The sequence below is a fragment of the Cyprinodon tularosa genome, unplaced genomic scaffold (assembly GCF_016077235.1).
Source record: "Cyprinodon tularosa strain WSP-4 unplaced genomic scaffold, ASM1607723v1 ctg1051, whole genome shotgun sequence".
NCBI classification, from domain to species: Eukaryota; Metazoa; Chordata; class Actinopteri; order Cyprinodontiformes; family Cyprinodontidae; genus Cyprinodon; species Cyprinodon tularosa.
Window position 1 is genome coordinate 14,669 of NW_024037840.1, and position 18,045 is coordinate 32,713.

The 18,045-nt window shown below is 45.1% G+C and overlaps 1 protein-coding gene across 1 annotated transcript in view; it reads right to left on the reverse strand.

The window, feature by feature from the left end:
- The window catches only part of LOC119783698 (netrin receptor DCC-like), a 126,658-nt gene that overhangs the window by 14,095 nt on the left and 94,518 nt on the right, over nucleotides 1–18,045 (reverse strand). The window lies entirely within an intron of this gene.

An 18,045-nucleotide genomic window follows, 5' to 3' on the forward strand; every position in this document is an offset into this window, starting at 1 on the left:
ATCACAGAAGAAAACGCAGCATTTAAAGAGTTAATACATTCATCAACACATCTAGGAAGTATTAAAAAAAACATTTTATAAATGTTCTAATATATGAATGAATTATGAATAAAGCTGAGCTTAATAAATAAACCTTTGATCACTTAGGGTTAGACTTCTGAGCGACTGGGATTAAAATTAAATCAGCAACAATAAAACGTCATCGTTAAGAAAAATAATGGCGGATCAAACAGAAATCACAGCTGGATCAGTGTTAGCATGCTAATTAATGGCAACTGGATCTGTGTTAGCATGCTAATTAAGGGCAGCTGGATCAGTGTTAGCATGCTAATTAATGGCAACTGGATCAGTGTTAGCATGCTAATTAAGGGCAACTGGATCAGTGTTAACATGATAATTAATGGCAACTGGATCAGTGTTAGCATGCTAATTAAGGGCAACTGGATCAGTGTTAGCATGCTTATTAAGGGCAACTGGATCAGTGTTAGCATGCTAATTAAGGGCAACTGGATCAGTGTTAGCATGCTAATTAATGGCAACTGGATCAGTGTTAGCATGCTAATTAAGGGCAACTGGATCAGTGTTAACATGCTAATTAATGGCAACTGGATCAGTGTTAGCATGCTAATTAAGGGCAACTAGATCAGTGTTAGCATGCTAATTAAGGGCAACTGGATCAGTGTTAACATGCTAATTAATGGCAACTGGATCAGTGTTAGCATTCTAATTAAGGGCAACTGGATCAGTGTTAGCATTCTAATTAAGGGCAACTGGATCAGTGTTAACATGCTAATTAATGGCAACTGGATCAGTGTTAGCATGCTAATTAAGGGCAACTGGATCAGTGTTAGCATGCTAATTAAGGGCAACTGGATCAGTGTTAGCATGCTAATTAAGGGCAACTGGATCAGTGTTAGTATGCTAATTAATGGCAACTGGATCAGTGTTAGCATGCTAATTAAGGGCAACTGGATCAGTGTTAACATGCTAATTAATGGCAACTGGATCAGTGTTAGCATGCTAATTAAGGGCAACTGGATCAGTGTTAGCATGCTAATTAAGGGCAACTGGATCAGTGTTAGCATGCTAATTAAGGGCAACTGGATCAGTGTTAGTATGCTAGTTAAGGGCAACTGGATCTGTGTTAGCATCCTAATTAAGGGCAACTGGATCAGTGTTAGCATGCTAATTAAGGGCAACACTAGCATGATAGCGCTAGTCCTGCTGTTACCATTATTTTACAGACACTTTTGATAAAACATGCTAAAACACATTTAGCTAAGGTGCTAAAATAACTCAAGCAGGTGTTTCTGCTAGTAGATTAAAGCTAACTCTATGTAATTGTAAATCTAATGCAATGCTAAACTAGCACATGCTACAATTAATCACTAGGTTTTTAATACTTAGAAATCAGAACTTAAACCTAAATATTAACCCAAAACATGCTATAAAATAATTTCATTTAAATATACAGTGAGCTAAGCATTAGCATCCTCAAGCTAACCCCCTTATAGCATTAATCCTAAATTACTTTATATCAGGCTGAAAGTTCAAATGATAAATTGAAATCTTTAATTTCTACCTCACATATGTTATTTTATGATATTATTAAACTAAATTAGAAATTATTTGTTCAACATGTGGATGAGCTTGAGCTATTAGCATTAGCATGCTAAAGCTAACATCCTGAATTTATATCCATACTGAACTATTCAGCCTCTGTTTTTCTAATTTTTTATTTAATAATTTAAATTTGGATCAATGAAATTATATTTAATTATAATAACAATCAGTAAGTGTAGTTATGTGGAAAAATGTAAAAATAATCTCCATTATTTTCTATATTCGGGTGATTTTCAGAGAATTGAAGTAAAGAAGAATGAGCCCTACTAAAATACTTGCATCTTAAATAAACTTTAAACTAAGAATTTCACAACTATGTTTAATAATTATTCTCTGCAGTTCAAGTAAAATAACCAATGAGGAATGTTTTGGTTTAGATTTTCAGTCATTCAGGTCAGAATTATTCCAGGAAAGTTAAAATCAATCAACTCGACTTTGTTTCCAAGTTTGAAGACGTTTCTCTTCCCATCCTGGAAGCTTTTTTAATTCAAAATGAATTGAGGAATTTTCCTGTGTGGTTCCAGTGGATTGTTTTTAACTTTTGTGGAACCAACGGGGAACTAATAAGTTCTTACTGGATTACTGACACTAACAGGAACCAGAGCAATCGATTCCTGTTCAAACTACACTGTGCAGAATATTTGCTTATAGACTAAGGATTAAAAGTCTTCACTCATTATCTTATGTTTTTTTTTTTTTAACAATTGACAAACAGCTGAACCATTCAGACCTTCTGGGACGTTGTAGATTAAAACTCTCCTTTATTTATTCTTTTCCTTTATTGTGAAGCTCCTGATTGTTTGTGAGGCAAAGCTTTAAGAATGTAAACATCTGAGTTGGTTTGATTCATCCTAAATCTAAACCAGAGATTATTCAACTAGACTAAGCAATAATTATTTAATCTATGTGGGCTGCCACTGTGCGGCGCCAGGGAGCAGTGGGGGGTTAAGGGTCTTACTCAGGGACCCAGACTGGCAGTCTGTGGGAGTGGGACTCGAACTCAGGACCTCTTGATTCTTTGTCCTAACCACTAGGCCGCCCCCACCCCCCTTATTTTATTTCATACATATTTACTAAAGTAATACGTTGCTTCAAATCTTCATTCACTGACAAAGTGAATTATCTTATTCCAGATACGATGAGATAAAAGTTCAAATGACTGAACTAGTAATACGAGTAATACTAGTATTACTCGTATTACTAGTAATACGAGTAATACTAGTACCTGCCGGTCATTTTTCCATATATGGTGCAGTGAATAAGTGGGCTGGTGCAAATATACGGACTGGATCTGAGGCGGACCTTTCTTCATCTGTTAGCACGAAGGTTGTGTGGAAAACACGGTCTGGATTTTTATCAGCATGGTATTTTATACATAAGTGGAATGGAGTTGAGTTTAAATGTTATTTTTTAGCGTGTCAAACTGGATCTGGAGTGAGAGCGTGTGAACACACTGGGAGGCGTGAGTCTCACACCCAGTGGGTGAGAGCGGACGGCCCTCATCTTTGATTTGCTGTGAAACTGTAGAAGTGAAAACACCATGACCATTTTATAATGAAGTTATTTCTTTAGGTGTAGCCATAGCTGGTAAATAAAGCTATAAAATTTTAGCTTTTCTACGTTAACTGGAATTATTTCCCTAAATAAAATATATTTACATTAACATTAATGTTGTAGTAGCAGCTAGAGCGATGTGCTGCTAGCCCAGCTCATGGCGACATTAGTACGCTAAAGTTAGCATTAGCATACGCTATCAGCGCCACTCAGGCAGTGAGGTATCCGTCTTCATCCATGAGACGTGGCGTTAGTTTAAAGGCATATATCAGAAACAACGCGGCGCACAGCTCCATGAGAGAAAGCTAGCTAACCAAACATCCGGTTAGCATCAGTTCTCCTCACACACCTGCTTCACCTTTGACCTCCTCATCATCTCTGATCAGCTCTTCTGTTGGTTTACGAACTTCAGTCTTTAGTTCTAATACCGTTAATCAATCTTTCGGTTTTTAAATGTTTATAAAAAGCCTCTTTCTTCTTTCTCTGCTCCTGGGATCATTGCTCTTCCTTCCATCTTAAATATTGCGTATAGGGGGATTAATATTAAGTATTAAAGTCATTTGATCATTAATTATTGCCTATTACTGTGGTTAAGTCCTTCTCGCTAATATAAAGTATTTTCCCAGTGTGAGAATTGGGAACGTTGCTCATTGCTGACCTGGGATCGTTTAATCGTTTCTCAGGAGAACAGTTTGGAAATGATTCCCTGCTGAAGGAGCTGGACTTTTATTTTCCTTTTTATTTCATAGTTAATCGTCTGACATTAAACGGTTGGTGGAATAAAGAGCGGCTCCTGCGCTGCAATAATGAATGTTCTCTGATGTCGGAGAACTGAATCAGTGCAGGAGAACGCAGGATTCCTGCAGGCAGCTGGAATGCTTAAAAAATAATAGAATAGGAAACAAACAGATGAAATTATACGAGGATAAAACAGAAAGTCTACGTTATGAAAGTAGTTCTGCATTAATATATTTAGGGTTTTTCAGGCAACATTAAATGGCAGGAAGGAAATTTTGTCAAATTTCCCAAAACTTGGTTGAATATTTGAGTTTAAATGTGATCTGTAAGGTCTGAACCTTTATTACATCTGTTCCCCGTCAGCCTTAAAAGCCTCACGAGGAAACAATGAACTAAAACCATGAAATGAAAAGTTCTGACTTCCTCAGGAGGAGCCGTTTCCGTCATTATCCCGGGAAAAAACCAGATCATGAGTTTGTTTTCTGGGTCTGAGGGTGAAAACATCGCTGAGCCTATTTGGAAAAAATAACAGCGTCTGAAGAAAACAAGACATTAAGGTCGTTTCAACCTGATTGGAAGATCTGAGGCTCATTTTGCTGCAATCGGAGGTTAATTCAATTATTCCCTGGAAATACGAACCCATGGCTGTTTAGGATAACAGCCGTTAGTTCAACTTTCATTAAAGGAGATTTAATTTAAGAGCAGAACGCTGTGGCCCCATTACCTCAGAGGCCCCATCATCATCATCATCATTATCCTCAGCATCATACTCATCATCTTCATCAGGGTACGACCCGACACAGTTCAAAGAAGGACGTGTCCTTGTCCTCCCCAGGTCCAGGACTAAGAGAAAAGCTGTTCTCCTTGCAGTGGTCATAATGTTATGCTTGTTGGCAACAAAGGAAAACTTCCTTTTTGGGAAACGCCTCCCTGATTCGCTCTAAGAATCATCTTTCTATGCAGAGTCAGAAATTAGGCAAAGAAACAGATTTTAAGCTTTAAGACAGAAAACCTAAAATCCAATAATCTGCTGATTTACCAGCAGGTTGGAATGTGTGACATTTAAATCAGTGTTTTCTAGATAACGGAGCACAAAGGAAAGGTGTGAAAGCATCATCTTTAAAGCAAAGTGCCTCTATCGAATGTCCTGCTCCCTGCTGCACTCGGCCAAGAGAAGCTGAGAAAAATCCAATTTATCCTCCCGGTCAGAGATCAAGACAGTCTGCAGAGACTTTAAACGCTTTTGTCCGTCCGAGGACGTGTCAATAAGGCTTCGGCCGATTCGCACCGACATCTCACAATTTGTTTTTGCTCTTAAAGAGCGAGAGGAAGGAGGAGATGGAGAGAGCAGGTGAGGGAAGTAAAAGCTGCGGAAAATAACGCGGCGAGAGATGCTGGAGGACGTGACGGAGACAAATAAATAGAGGAGGGAGTGAGAGAAGAATGAAAAGTGGGGAGGGGGGGGAGGGAGGGAGGGAGGGAGGATGAAAACAGGGGAGCTTTAACACACCTCCTCTCTTTTGCAGGAGATGAGATTTCAGGGTGTGAAGGGCGGATTTGTTCCTGATCGGTGACCCGGCACACACACAAGAAACCATCCAGCCCACTGAGCAGTAAAGCATCACTTTCTGCCGAAAATAGGCAGAGGAGGTAAATTACAGAGTCGGACATGACAGAGGAAGAGCCAGAAAACAATGTGAATGATTGTTGAAAATGACGCGTCTCTGAGAGCTGCTCTGCATTCAGATTGGCTCTGGAGGATCTTTATCTGACTGCAGCAGAACCGAAACACGCAGCGCTCCGGTTCTGATGGTTCCTTCCAGAACAACTTAGATCCAGATGTTCTAATTCTTAACGGCCTTCAGAGGTGGAGGACAAACATGGCTGCCTACCTCCCTGCTGGAGCAGAGGACCAATCAGCAGACAGCGTTTCTCTGATGAAACAACAATCAGAACTTCCTGCGTTCTTTCACAGAAACGATGCAGATCCAGATAGTTCTGCTAACAGGATGAGGGATTGATGCAGAACCAGAACCAAAGGAAGAGCCGAGGCACTGGTTGCTATGGCGACCCTAGACAGGCACTCTGATCTAAAAAGCATAGAGAGGTTCAGCTACCAGGAACCAGTGAAACCAGGAAGGTTTTATTTACCAGTTCCTGTTGTGTGACGGACTGGAATCCAGTCTGGTTTCTGGTGGTTCTGCTCGGTACCATGAACTGGTTCTAATGGGGGCCCGTCTCCTGGATGTAACGGTGTTTGCTAAAGAGGATGATGATCTGAGCAGTGTGGTCCTGGAGCAAATATAGATATAGGAAGTATATCTAGATATATCTAATGTAGATCTCTAACTATATGTTAACTTTAGCTGATAAGCAGTGAGGAGATGAAGGGCTTAATGCTCCTCCTCATCAGTTATTAAACTCCTTCCATCACATCTCCAGCTCCATCCTGCGTGACGCTGTTCACTCGCCGTCACTTTCTTCTTCTGCACTCAATTTCAGGCCTCATTTCAGCCAGCTGCTGTAGAATCCACCTTCATAGAAACTTTCCAGGTCCTCCTGTCCTCTGATGGGAAACTCCTGCCAAATGGAAATCTGTTCCATTTTTCAGTTGGTACTGATGCTGTCCTGAAGGTGGAGAGTTCTGGCTTGGTGCCCAGCCTGAGGTCTCCAGGTTCTCCTAACATGATGTGAGAGCTGAGAACTGCTGCTGTAAGACTGTTGGTGCTTTCACTGATTATCTGTGAGCCAGTGGGAGTCAGCGTGACCCAGTGGGAGTCAGCGTGACCCAGTGGGAGTCAGCGTGACCCAGTGGGAGTCAGCGTGACCCAGTGGGAGTCAGCGTGACCCAGTAGGAGTCAGCGTGACACAGTGGGAGTCAGCGTGACCCAGTAGGATTCAGCGTGACACAGTGGGAGTCAGCGTGACCCAGTAGGAGTCAGCGTGACACAGTGGGAGTCAGCGTGACCCAGTGGGAGTCAGCGTGACCCAGTGGGAGTCAGCGTGACCCAGTGGGAGTCAGCGTGACCCAGTGGGAGTCAGCGTGACACAGTGGGAGTCAGCGTGACCCAGTGGGAGTCAGCGTGACCCAGTAGGAGTCAGCGTGACACAGTGGGAGTCAGCGTGACCCAGTGGGAGTCAGCGTGACCCAGTGGGAGTCAGCGTGACCCAGTGGGAGTCAGCGTGACCCAGTGGGAGTCAGCGTGACCCAGTTGGAGTCAGCGTGACACAGTGGGAGTCAGCGTGACCCAGTAGGATTCAGCGTGACACAGTGGGAGTCAGCGTGACCCAGTAGGAGTCAGCGTGACACAGTGGGAGTCAGCGTGACCCAGTAGGAGTCAGCGTGACACAGTGGGAGTCAGCGTGACCCAGTAGGAGTCAGCGTGACACAGTGGGAGTCAGCGTGACCCAGTAGGAGTCAGCGTGACCCAGTAGGAGTCAGCGTGACACAGTGGGAGTCAGCGTGACCCAGTAGGAGTCAGCGTGACACAGTGGGAGTCAGCGTGACCCAGTAGGAGTCAGCGTGACCCAGTAGGAGTCAGCGTGACACAGTGGGAGTCAGCGTGACCCATGTGGGAGTCAGCGTGACCCAGTGGGAGTCAGCGTGACCCAATGGGAGTCAGCGTGACCCAGTGGGAGTCAGCGTGACACAGTGGGAGTCAGCGTGACCCAGTAGGAGTCAGCGTGACACAGTGGGAGTCAGCGTGACCCAGTAGGAGTCAGCGTGACACAGTGGGAGTCAGCGTGACACAGTGGGAGTCAGCATGACCCTGTGGGAGTCAGCGTGACCCAGTAGGAGTCAGCGTGACCCAGTAGGAGTCAGCGTGACCCAGTAGGAGTCAGCGTGACACAGTGGGAGTCAGCGTGACCCATGTGGGAGTCAGCGTGACCCATGTGGGAGTCAGCGTGACTCATGTGGGAGTCAGCGTGACCCAATGGGAGTCAGCGTGACCCATGTAGGAGTCAGCGTGACCCATGTGGGAGTCAGCGTGACCCAATGGGAGTCAGCGTGACCCAATGGGAGTCAGCGTGACCCAGTGGGAGTCAGCGTGACCCATGTGGGAGTCAGCGTGACCCAGTGTGAGTCCGCGTGACACATGTGGGAGTCAGCATGACCCAGTGTGAGTCAGCGCGACCCATGTGGGAGTCAGCATGACCCAGTGTGAGTCAGCGTGACCCAGTGTGAGTCAGCGTGACACATGTGGGAGTCAGCATGACCCAGTGTGAGTCAGCGTGACACATGTGGAAGTCAGCGTGACCCATGTGGGAGTCAGCGTGACCCATGTGGGACTCAGCGTGACCCATGTGGGAGTCAGCGTGACCCAGTGGGAGTCAGCGTCACACGTGGGAGTCAGCGTGACCCAGTGGGAGTCAGCGTGACCCATGTGGGAGTCAGCGTGACCCACTGTGAGTCAGCGTGACCCAGTGGGATACAGCGTGACACATGTGGAAGTCAGCGTGACCCATGTGGGAGTCAGCGTGACACATGTGGAAGTCAGTGTGACCCAGTGTGAGTCAGCGTGACCCAGTGGGAGTCAGCGTGACCCAGTGGGAGTCAGCGTGACCCAGTGGGAGTCATCGGGACACATGTGGAAGTCAGTGTGACCCAGTGTGAGTCAGCGTGACCCAGTGGGAGTCAGCGTGACCCAGTGGGAGTCAGCGTGACACATGTGGAAGTCAGCGTGACCCAGCGGGAGTCAGCGTGACACATGTGGAAGTCAGCGTGACCCAGTGTGAGTCAGCGTGACCCAGTGTGAGTCAGCCTGACCCATGTGGGAGTCAGCGTGACCCAGTGGGAGTCAGCGTGACCCAGTGGGAGTCAGCGTGACCCAGTGGGAGTCAGCGTGACCCAGTGTGAGTCAGCGTGACCCAGTGTGAGTCAGCGTGACCCATGTGGGAGTCAGCGTGACCCAGTGGGAGTCAGCGTGACCCAGTGGGAGTCAGCGTGGCACATGTGGGAGTCAGCATGACCCACTGTGGGAGTCAGCGTGACCCATGTGGGAGTAAACGTGACACATGTGGGAGCCAGTGAGAGTCAGAGTGGTGCCAGAGTGGCTTCTGTCAGTGAGCCCCAGGGCAGCGGTGGCTACAGTGTAGCTCACCACCATCAGTAAATGAGTGAATGACTGAATGTAGAGTAAAGCTCGTTGGTGAATTCTCCGGACTGGAAAAAACGCCATATAAGTACAGGCCATTTTTACCATTCATCATTTTTAAAGGAATGGTATGAATTAAATATAGGTTAAGGTTCTAAATGGACTATAATGGTCAGGGTTAGGCTCACATGCTGCCACAAAAATGAATTGAAATCAATGGAAAGTCTCATTATGAACAGAAATACAAACTTGGTTAAGTTTGTGTGTGAGGATTTATTTAATTCTGAGGCCCAACTGCTCCTCCAGGGGCCCAAAGCCTGGTCCCCATGGGTACAAATGCTGCTTTAGGGTTAGGACTAAGGTGTGAACTGAGTTCAGGTTAGGGTCAGGGGTTAGATATGAACCAGTAATGGTTGGGTTTAGGGCAAAAGCCATATTTAGTGACCTTTACCCACTGTGAGTCAGTGTGAGTTGGTGTGAGTCAGTGTGAGTTGGTGTGAGTCAGTGTGAGTTGGTGTGAGTCAGTGTGAGTTGGTGTGAGTCAGTGTGTGTTGTTGTGAATTGGTGTGAGTCAGTGTGAGTCAGCATGAGTCAACGAGAGTCAGGGTGAGTTGGTGTGAGTCAGACGCCGCTACCACCAGCCTGAGGCTGTTTTCAGGGGGAAACCCCAGAGTGACCTGCTTCCTTAACGAAGCTTTAAATGGAAACAAACTTCAAGCTTTATTTGCCACTGAAGGAACAAACTGTGGAGTTTAGCTTCAGAGATCCACCAACCATCATTTTCAGGCACCAGGTCAAATATTTTCCATTCAAACGCTGCAGGAAAAAACCTTTTCTCTGAGATTTCCATCCAGTCCTGGTTTGATTGGCTCATCTGATTCGTCAGCAGATCATTGGATCTCCATCAGAACCGAGCGCTCCTTCACTGAAAGAACCGGCGGCCTCTGAAGGCCTCCTTCCTTCTCTGCCATGCTGGACTCATTCAATGATGGTCGCAATCAGACTAAAACAGCTTTCCGTCCAAACACTCATTCCCTCCTTCATCCTGAGTGATGATGAAGGTGCAGACGAGGAGAGATCAATGCTGACGGCACACAGCTATGTGGACGCACTCAGCGAGGCGACGCGCCGCAGGTGGAGAGACGCAAACCTTCACCCTGCGGCCGATCGATGGCTCCACAGACAGTCAGGACGCAGACAACCTTCATGTTCTCAGCTCCATAAAGGCTGAAAGATCAGCTCCCTGAGAGGAGGAGGAGGAGGAGGAGGAGGAGGAGGGGGAGGAGGAGGAGCTTCTCTGTTTCTGGGGACGTTTCTATAAAAAGGAGGTTTTTAAAAGCAGCCAAAGGTTTCAGAGAAAAGGAGAAAAATCCTTTTTGAGTCAACAGATAAACAACCATCAAGCTGAGCAGAAGCAAAAGTGTTTAATTAGAATAAATCTGAAATTCTATGATTAAACTTTAACTCCTGAATGAGGAAGTTAAAGCGAGCAAAGCCACAGCAGATGCAGGAGCTTCGGTCAGGCCTCCTGACTTAGAAAAGGACGATATAAGGAGAGACGCATGGCGTCCGGTTACGGCCCAGAATGCCAATCAGATGAGGTCAGAATTAATACTCAAACACACAAAACAAAACATCATCTCCTCCCAGGAGCATTTTTAACTTTCTATAAGATTCAATAACAGGAGACATGATTCCATCCTCCCTCCATGGGCTTGTAGAGTCTATCCCTTGGGGACTGAAACTGATACTGACACCAGTATCGGGGGGGGGGGCGATCCAGCACTAAGGTGGTGTAATCGGTATCGGTGAGTACCAACCAATGGGGCACCGATATCATTCTGAGATAAAGTTTCTTCAACTATTGTCATCCATTCCAGGGAGGAAATAAAAAGTTCTCCTGGATTCTCTTTGTTTTAGTCTGTTTCCTGCTTCACTAAGGAAGGCAGCAGCTGGACATGAAGCCATGATGGAGATTATTTTACATCCCAGTAGTCTGCAGTTCTTCATAGATACACACATCAATTTCAAACAGAAGGTATCGGTACGGGCCGATTCTGACCAGCCAGGTATCGGCGCCAAAAAATGGCATCAGAGCAGCACTACTTTATGTGGAAGGCTACGCTGCAGTGATAGAAAAATAACACCATTACACCGCAGCATGTGGACCTGGCTGGATCACCTGAAAAGTAGCCAATCACAGACGGATTACGTAGAATGAGCAGAGAAGGAGCCTCTGGTAGACATATATGTATATAGGTAGTTCACATGGGCGTATTTTAAATAAAACAGTGTGTGTGATTATTAGACCAGGACTTATTTAGTCATTTCTATACACAGAGTGTATAGAAAAGAAAAGGCATTTAGTACAGTTTAGTGAAATGGAGGCCTTCCCCATGGAGGCTCGGCTTCTCTGCCTCGTTTAGACGCTTTAACTACTGATTAGCGAAGCAGCTAAAGTCCAGCTAACAGGTCTGATTGCTCTGGATCACGGCGGAGATGTAGGAGGAACCATCAGATGAATCCTAATGCCTGCTCTCCGTATCAATCAGAGGTTTCTGGGCTGACATGTCGTCGCCGCTGTTCTGAAGCCTTCCTGAGTCGCCTCCTGCCACTCGCTGAGGATGACACGACACTCGGCAGACAGATTGCTGCCGCCGTGTCTCGCTTTGTTTGTCTCTGTGGCTGGTTTTGTTTTTCCTGACGCTCCGAGTTACAAACGAGGAAAGGAAGCAGAAGCTGTGAGAGGAGGAAGGAGGAGAACGCGGAGCGGAAAATGGAAACGACCAGGAGACTCCAGGAAGGTCAGAGAACCGAGGAGTAGATCTATTCCACATAGATTCTAGATAATCATTTCATTTCTGTTGTATTTGTTCAGATTTTAAGGAGAATTGCATCATTTCTGACTTTAAATCAGGGATTATTTGACACAAAGTTTCTGAGTTCAGGTGAAGCACAGGAAGTGATGCGGGCTGAGAGGCGAGAAGCGTGACGTCAGGAAGGATCTCCACAGCAGAGAGCAAACATCTCAACGTGTCTCTACCTGTCCCACACACTCCTCTGTTGATGGAGGAGGGGAGAGAGAGGCTTTCATCGCCATGGCAACCCCCCCTCATGCCTCCACAGTCCAACAGCCGCCGTATGTATGGAGAGGGCGGCGTGTTGATTTGTGTGGAGAGAAGAAGAGACGGAGGTAACGGACTGAAAGCATTTCTGTGTGTGTGAGATAAGGGGGGGGCGCTAAGGTCAGACGCTCGCCGCGGAATACAAATCTGTCATGGCTGACACTCTGCCTCCACCTCTCCCTCTCTCTTCCTGCCCTTCGCTTGACCCTCCCATCTCTGACTTCTTCCCTCTGGCAGCATCTTCATCATCTTCGTCATCATCATCATCATCCTGCTGGAAATCCATCTCTCTCTCCCACTTCTCTTCTATTCTGTCTTTTTTCTCCATATTTCCTCCTTCTCTGCCTCCTTCTTTCCCTTCATTTTCATTTCTGATTTATTTTCCTTTTGCCTTCCCCAGTCTACCCCTTCCTCCTTCTATTCTATTCTATGCTATGCTATTCTATTCTATTCTTTTCTATTCTATTCTTTTCTATTCTATTCCCTTATCTTCTATGCTATTCCATTCTTCCCTACATTTCATTTCTATTTTAATTCCTTGTCTTATGCTTCCTATGTTTCCTTCCTTATAATTCCTCTTCCTCATTCATTTCCTCCTTTTTTCTCCCGTTCTTGCCTCCCATGTTCCTCTGAGACCCAGAGGCAGAGATTGGATCCCAGATCTGATCAGAATCTGTCCAACAGTTTGGCTCCGTCTATAAAAATGGAAAAACGATAAGCTGGAAATAAAGTCAGAGTTACAGAATAAAAAGCATTTGGTTTCCGATGTGGAGGAAGAAGGCGGCACAGCGGAGTGAAAATAGAGAAATATAGAAGGGGAGGAAGATAAACGCCTGACAGAGAGAGGAGGTATCTCAGAAGGAAAACATGATTGGATTGAGGCTTAAAGCTTGATCCTCACTTTAGAGGAAGTTCACACCAGAATTTATATGAAACTGCAGTGCAGAGGAGGAGGGAGAGGCTGAGGAGACTGCAAAGCACAGAGCAGCATTCTGTTTGAAGCATTTCTATCCACACCAAATAATAGAACCATCAGTCCTCACATCCAGATGATCTATAGATCTGTGCTACGTCTCAGAATATCTTTTCTAGCAGCAGATCTTTGACTTTATAATAATCATAATTATAATAATGTCTGATCGGTCCATTCAGATCAATGCGGAAATAAAATTAGCTCCAGTAAAATTTACCGCCAAAACATGTGAGTAAAGTTAAACTCCTGCTTATGTTCATTAACCTTAATGGCAAGCTGTCGTTCCTAAAATACACAAAGAAAACAATAGCTTGGAGGAGCTAGCCATGGCTAACCCCCAAACCGCAAAATTGTTTCACAAAATGACGCCTAAAAAATGGACGAAACAAAACAGCCCAACTCAATAAAAAAAGCGACCTTCACACGTAATTTATGTTTATCAAATAAAACCGGCTAACCAGCTCCCTTCTTTCAGGTGTAAGGTCAGCACTAGCAACAAGAGCTAACAGCAGAGAGGCTAAGATAATAAGATAAAAAGACGTAAGAATTTATGACACAACAGCAAAATGTGTTAAAATGCTGATTCTGTCAGATCTATAGCACATGTTGCTAATCAGTAGCGTAAACATGGAACAAGACTAGCCCCGAAAACAAGGATAGCTAAGAAACAAGGCTTGCCCCGAAAAATAGGCTAGCCCCGAAAACAAGGCTTGCCCCGAAAAATAGGCTAGCCCCGAAAACAAGGCTTGCCCCGAAAAATAGGCTAGCCCCGAAAACAAGGCTGGCCCCGAAAACAAGACTAGCCCCGAAAACAAGTCTTGCCCCCAAAACCAGGCTAGCCCTGAAGATTAGGCTTTCCCCAAAAAAAAGCCTAGTCCCTAAACAAGGCTAGTCCCGAAAACAAAGCTTCCCCCGAAAACGAGACTAGCCCCAAAAAACAAGGCTAGTCCCGAAAACAAAGCTTCCCCCGAAAACAATGCTAGCCCCAAAAAACAAGGCTATTCCCGAAAACAAGGCTAGCCCCAAAAAACAAGGCTAGTCCCAAAAACAAAGCTAGTCCCAAAAATAAAGCTAGCCCCGAAAACGAGGCTAGTCCCAAAAAACAAGGCTAGTCCCGAAAACGAGGCTAGTCCCAAAAAACAAGGCTAGCCCCAAAAAACAAGGCTAGTCCCAAAAAACAAGGCTAGTCCCAAAAACGAGGCTAGTCCCATAAAACAAGGCTAGTCTCAAAAACAAGGCTAGTCCCAAAAACAAAGCTAGTCTCAAAAATAAAGCTAGCCACGAAAACGAGGCTAGTCCCAAAAAACAAGGCTAGTCCCGAAAACGAGGCTAGTCCCATAAAACAAGGCTAGTCTCAAAAACAAGGCTAGTCCCAAAAACAAAGCTAGTCTCAAAAATAAAGCTAGCCACGAAAACGAGGCTAGTCCCAAAAAACAAGGCTAGTCCCGAAAACAAGGCTAGTCCCAAAAACGAGGCTAGTCTCAAAAATAAAGCTAGCCCCGAAAACGAGGCTAGTCCCAAAAAACAAGGCTATTCCCGAAAACAAGGCTAGCCCCAAAAAACAAGGCTAGTCCCAAAAACAAAGCTAGTCCCAAAAATAAAGCTAGCCCCGAAAACGAGGCTAGTCCCAAAAAACAAGGCTAGTCCCGAAAACGAGGCTAGTCCCAAAAAACAAGGCTAGCCCCAAAAAACAAGGCTAGTCCCAAAAAACAAGGCTAGTCCCAAAAACGAGGCTAGTCCCATAAAACAAGGCTAGTCTCAAAAACAAGGCTAGTCCCAAAAACAAAGCTAGTCTCAAAAATAAAGCTAGCCACGAAAATGAGGCTAGTCCCAAAAAACAAGGCTAGTCCCGAAAACGAGGCTAGTCCCATAAAACAAGGCTAGTCTCAAAAACAAGGCTAGTCCCAAAAACAAAGCTAGTCTCAAAAATAAAGCTAGCCACGAAAACGAGGCTAGTCCCAAAAAACAAGGCTAGTCCCGAAAACAAGGCTAGTCCCAAAAACGAGGCTAGTCTCAAAAATAAAGCTAGCCCCGAAAACGAGGCTAGTCCCAAAAAACAAGGCTAGTCCCGAAAACGAGGCTAGTCCCAAAAAACAAGGCTAGTCCCGAAAACGAGGCTAGTCCCAAAAAACAAGGCTAGCCCCAAAAAACAAGGCTAGCCCCAAAAAACAAGGCTAGTCTCAAAAACAAGGCTAGTCCCAAAAACAAAGCTAGCCTCAAAAATAAAGCTAGCCCCGAAAACGAGGCTAGTCCCAAAAAACAAGGCTAGTCCCGAAAACGAGGCTAGTCCCAAAAAACAAGGCTAGCCCCAAAAAACAAGGCTAGTCCCAAAAACGAGGCTAGTCCCATAAAACAAGGCTAGCCCCAAAAAACAAGGCTAGTCTCAAAAACAAGGCTAGTCCCAAAAACAAAGCTAGTCTCAAAAATAAAGCTAGCCACGAAAACGAGGCTAGTCCCGAAAACAAGACTACTCTCAAAAACATCATCACAGCAGCAACAAATAACATAGATGGTGCAGGCACCGTGCGGTGGAGGAGGAGTTACGTGACCAACGGAGCAAAAAGCAGTGATCATCTGTCTGATCGGTTAGTTCACTAAGTTCACTATAAAGTTCACTATAGAGTCCCCGCTCTGTAGTGATGTTTAGGGGTTAGAGCGGCCGGTCGGATGCAGCCATAGTTTTAACTACTGGATTAGCTTCTCTGATTAGTTGATGTCTTTATTGATCTAAAAATGTTCAGACTTCCCAACAGCGCCATCTGCTGCTTCGGATGCTTTATTACAGCAACAGCCACTGGACAGCCCCCCCTCACCAAACAGCTATCTTTGGTCTGTAGCACTGTTAGCATGCTTAGCAACGGTTAGCAGGTCAGAGCACCATATTTAACCAGGCTAGTTCTAGTTCTAAAGGCTATAAATGAATAAAAAAATGATATTTTGCTGCTCTGAGAAGTTTTGGTCCATTAGCGTTAATGGCTAACAGCAACGAGAAGCCCTGACACAGCACTAGCGTTAGATACGCTATATTTAGAGCAACGGTCTCTTTAGTTTAAATAATCACGGTGAATTCTTATGATGTAAATATGAAATAATGAATTTAAAAAGGGAATCATTGAGGCCACTGAGGTGCTGCTGGTAACAGGAAGTAGAAGCCGAGCATCTTCATATCTGCTGTTAATGAATGAATGTTAGTCTAACAGATTCTGTTCTGCAGGTTAATGTGTGCAGAAGCAGAGCGGAGGGATGTGAGGCGCGTGGAGCAACAAAGCCGCCGGATAATCCAGTGTGTAAGGAGTCGTTCCCAGGATCAAGAGCTCTGGCATTCTCCAGGGTAACAAGGTGGTATGCTGACAATCTCACACCCGACTCCTCACGGGAGTCCCTGATTGGCTGCTGCCAGCCTGCTGGGATGCTGGGTAACACCAGCCATCTGACCCTCTTAATGTCTGTGTGTGTCGCCATCTGTGCTGCTGCTCGGGGGATGGGGGGGGGGGCTCTGAACAGTGATTAAAGTTCAGACAAAGGAGGCAGATGAAGGTTTTTGGAGCTTTGAGGAGCAGAAAGTTCTGCTAATATGAGGCGCTGTTTGTTTTGTGGTTTCCTCTGCAGCTGCAGAACATTTCCTGCTTTTTGCTCTTTATTAATGTTTGAAATCCTCCGACTCTCTGATGTCAGACGAATCATGAGGAGAAGGAAGCTGCTCCTGCTGTCTCCTCCTAATGCTCTAAACTCTCCTCTGCTCCTCCAGAACAACAGCTCAACTGGTTCTTCTCACACCAGGAAACCAGCTTTAAACTTTCCGAAACCTTCTGACACCCTGGGATGCTTTCTAAAACTGGTTCTTTACCTGAATGTTCATCTTTCTCCATCAGATCCTGGAGGAAAGCATCTCTGTCTTTAACCAAACCTTTACTTTCTAGAACTTTCAGGTTGCTTCCTTGAACTTACAGGATGCTTTGAGCTGCACTAAGTCCCGCCTGTTTTCCCGTCAGACGTATTTATGACCCTGAAGGTTCCAGCAGTTTCATTTATGACGTTTATCATGTTTGCAGACGATGATCTTCTATGATAAATGTTTGATGCAGTTTTGTTAGGAATAAAGAAGGAAAACGTGCTTCCATATAATAAAGAGAAATGAAAGGAGAGAAAAATTAAATAACGAGTTACTAAATAGTGGTTCAAACTGCAGGAAAACTTGTTATTCAGCATGAAGCCGAGATTAAACCGTATTAACAGAATTTAAAGGATTAAATGATGAACGAAGGTCTAAAACGGTTCAGTCTCAGTATTTTCTTCTCTTTAGGTTAATTACTTAAATAATTCTTGATGTTCTCATGATGGAGCGTTTGTGTTCTTTGAAACTAACCTGAGTGAACGACTCGGACTCGGACTTGAAGTAATGATGCCTCCAGTTGCTTCAACATTATTCTAAACTATTTTCATCTTTATCAGCAAAGGTGGGGGCGGGGCCCCGCTTTGGGCCCCAGATCAACATGTCAGCTGGTCCTGAAATAAACTAAAATGTCTCTAATAAAGCTGATCTATGAGTTTAATGTTATACAAAGAAAAATATGGATTTGATGCTTTAGTTCGATGTTAGATGGTTAGAGGTTTTAGTTTGGTTAGAACAGAAATATTATCATCCTGACAAAGTTTAGGAAGCTCTGATTGGGTGGCCGGATGGAATGATGGCGAGGACCGGATGGAATGATGGCGAGGACCGGATGGAATGATGGCGAGGACCGGATGGAATGATGGCGAGAACCGGATGGAATGATGGCGAGAACCGGATGGAATGATGGCGAGAACCGGATGGAATGATGGCGAGAACCGGATGGAGGCTGAGGATGGAATGATGGCGAGGACCGGATGGAATGATGGCGAGGACCGGATGGAATGATGGCGAGAACCGGATGGAGGCTGAGGATGGAATGAT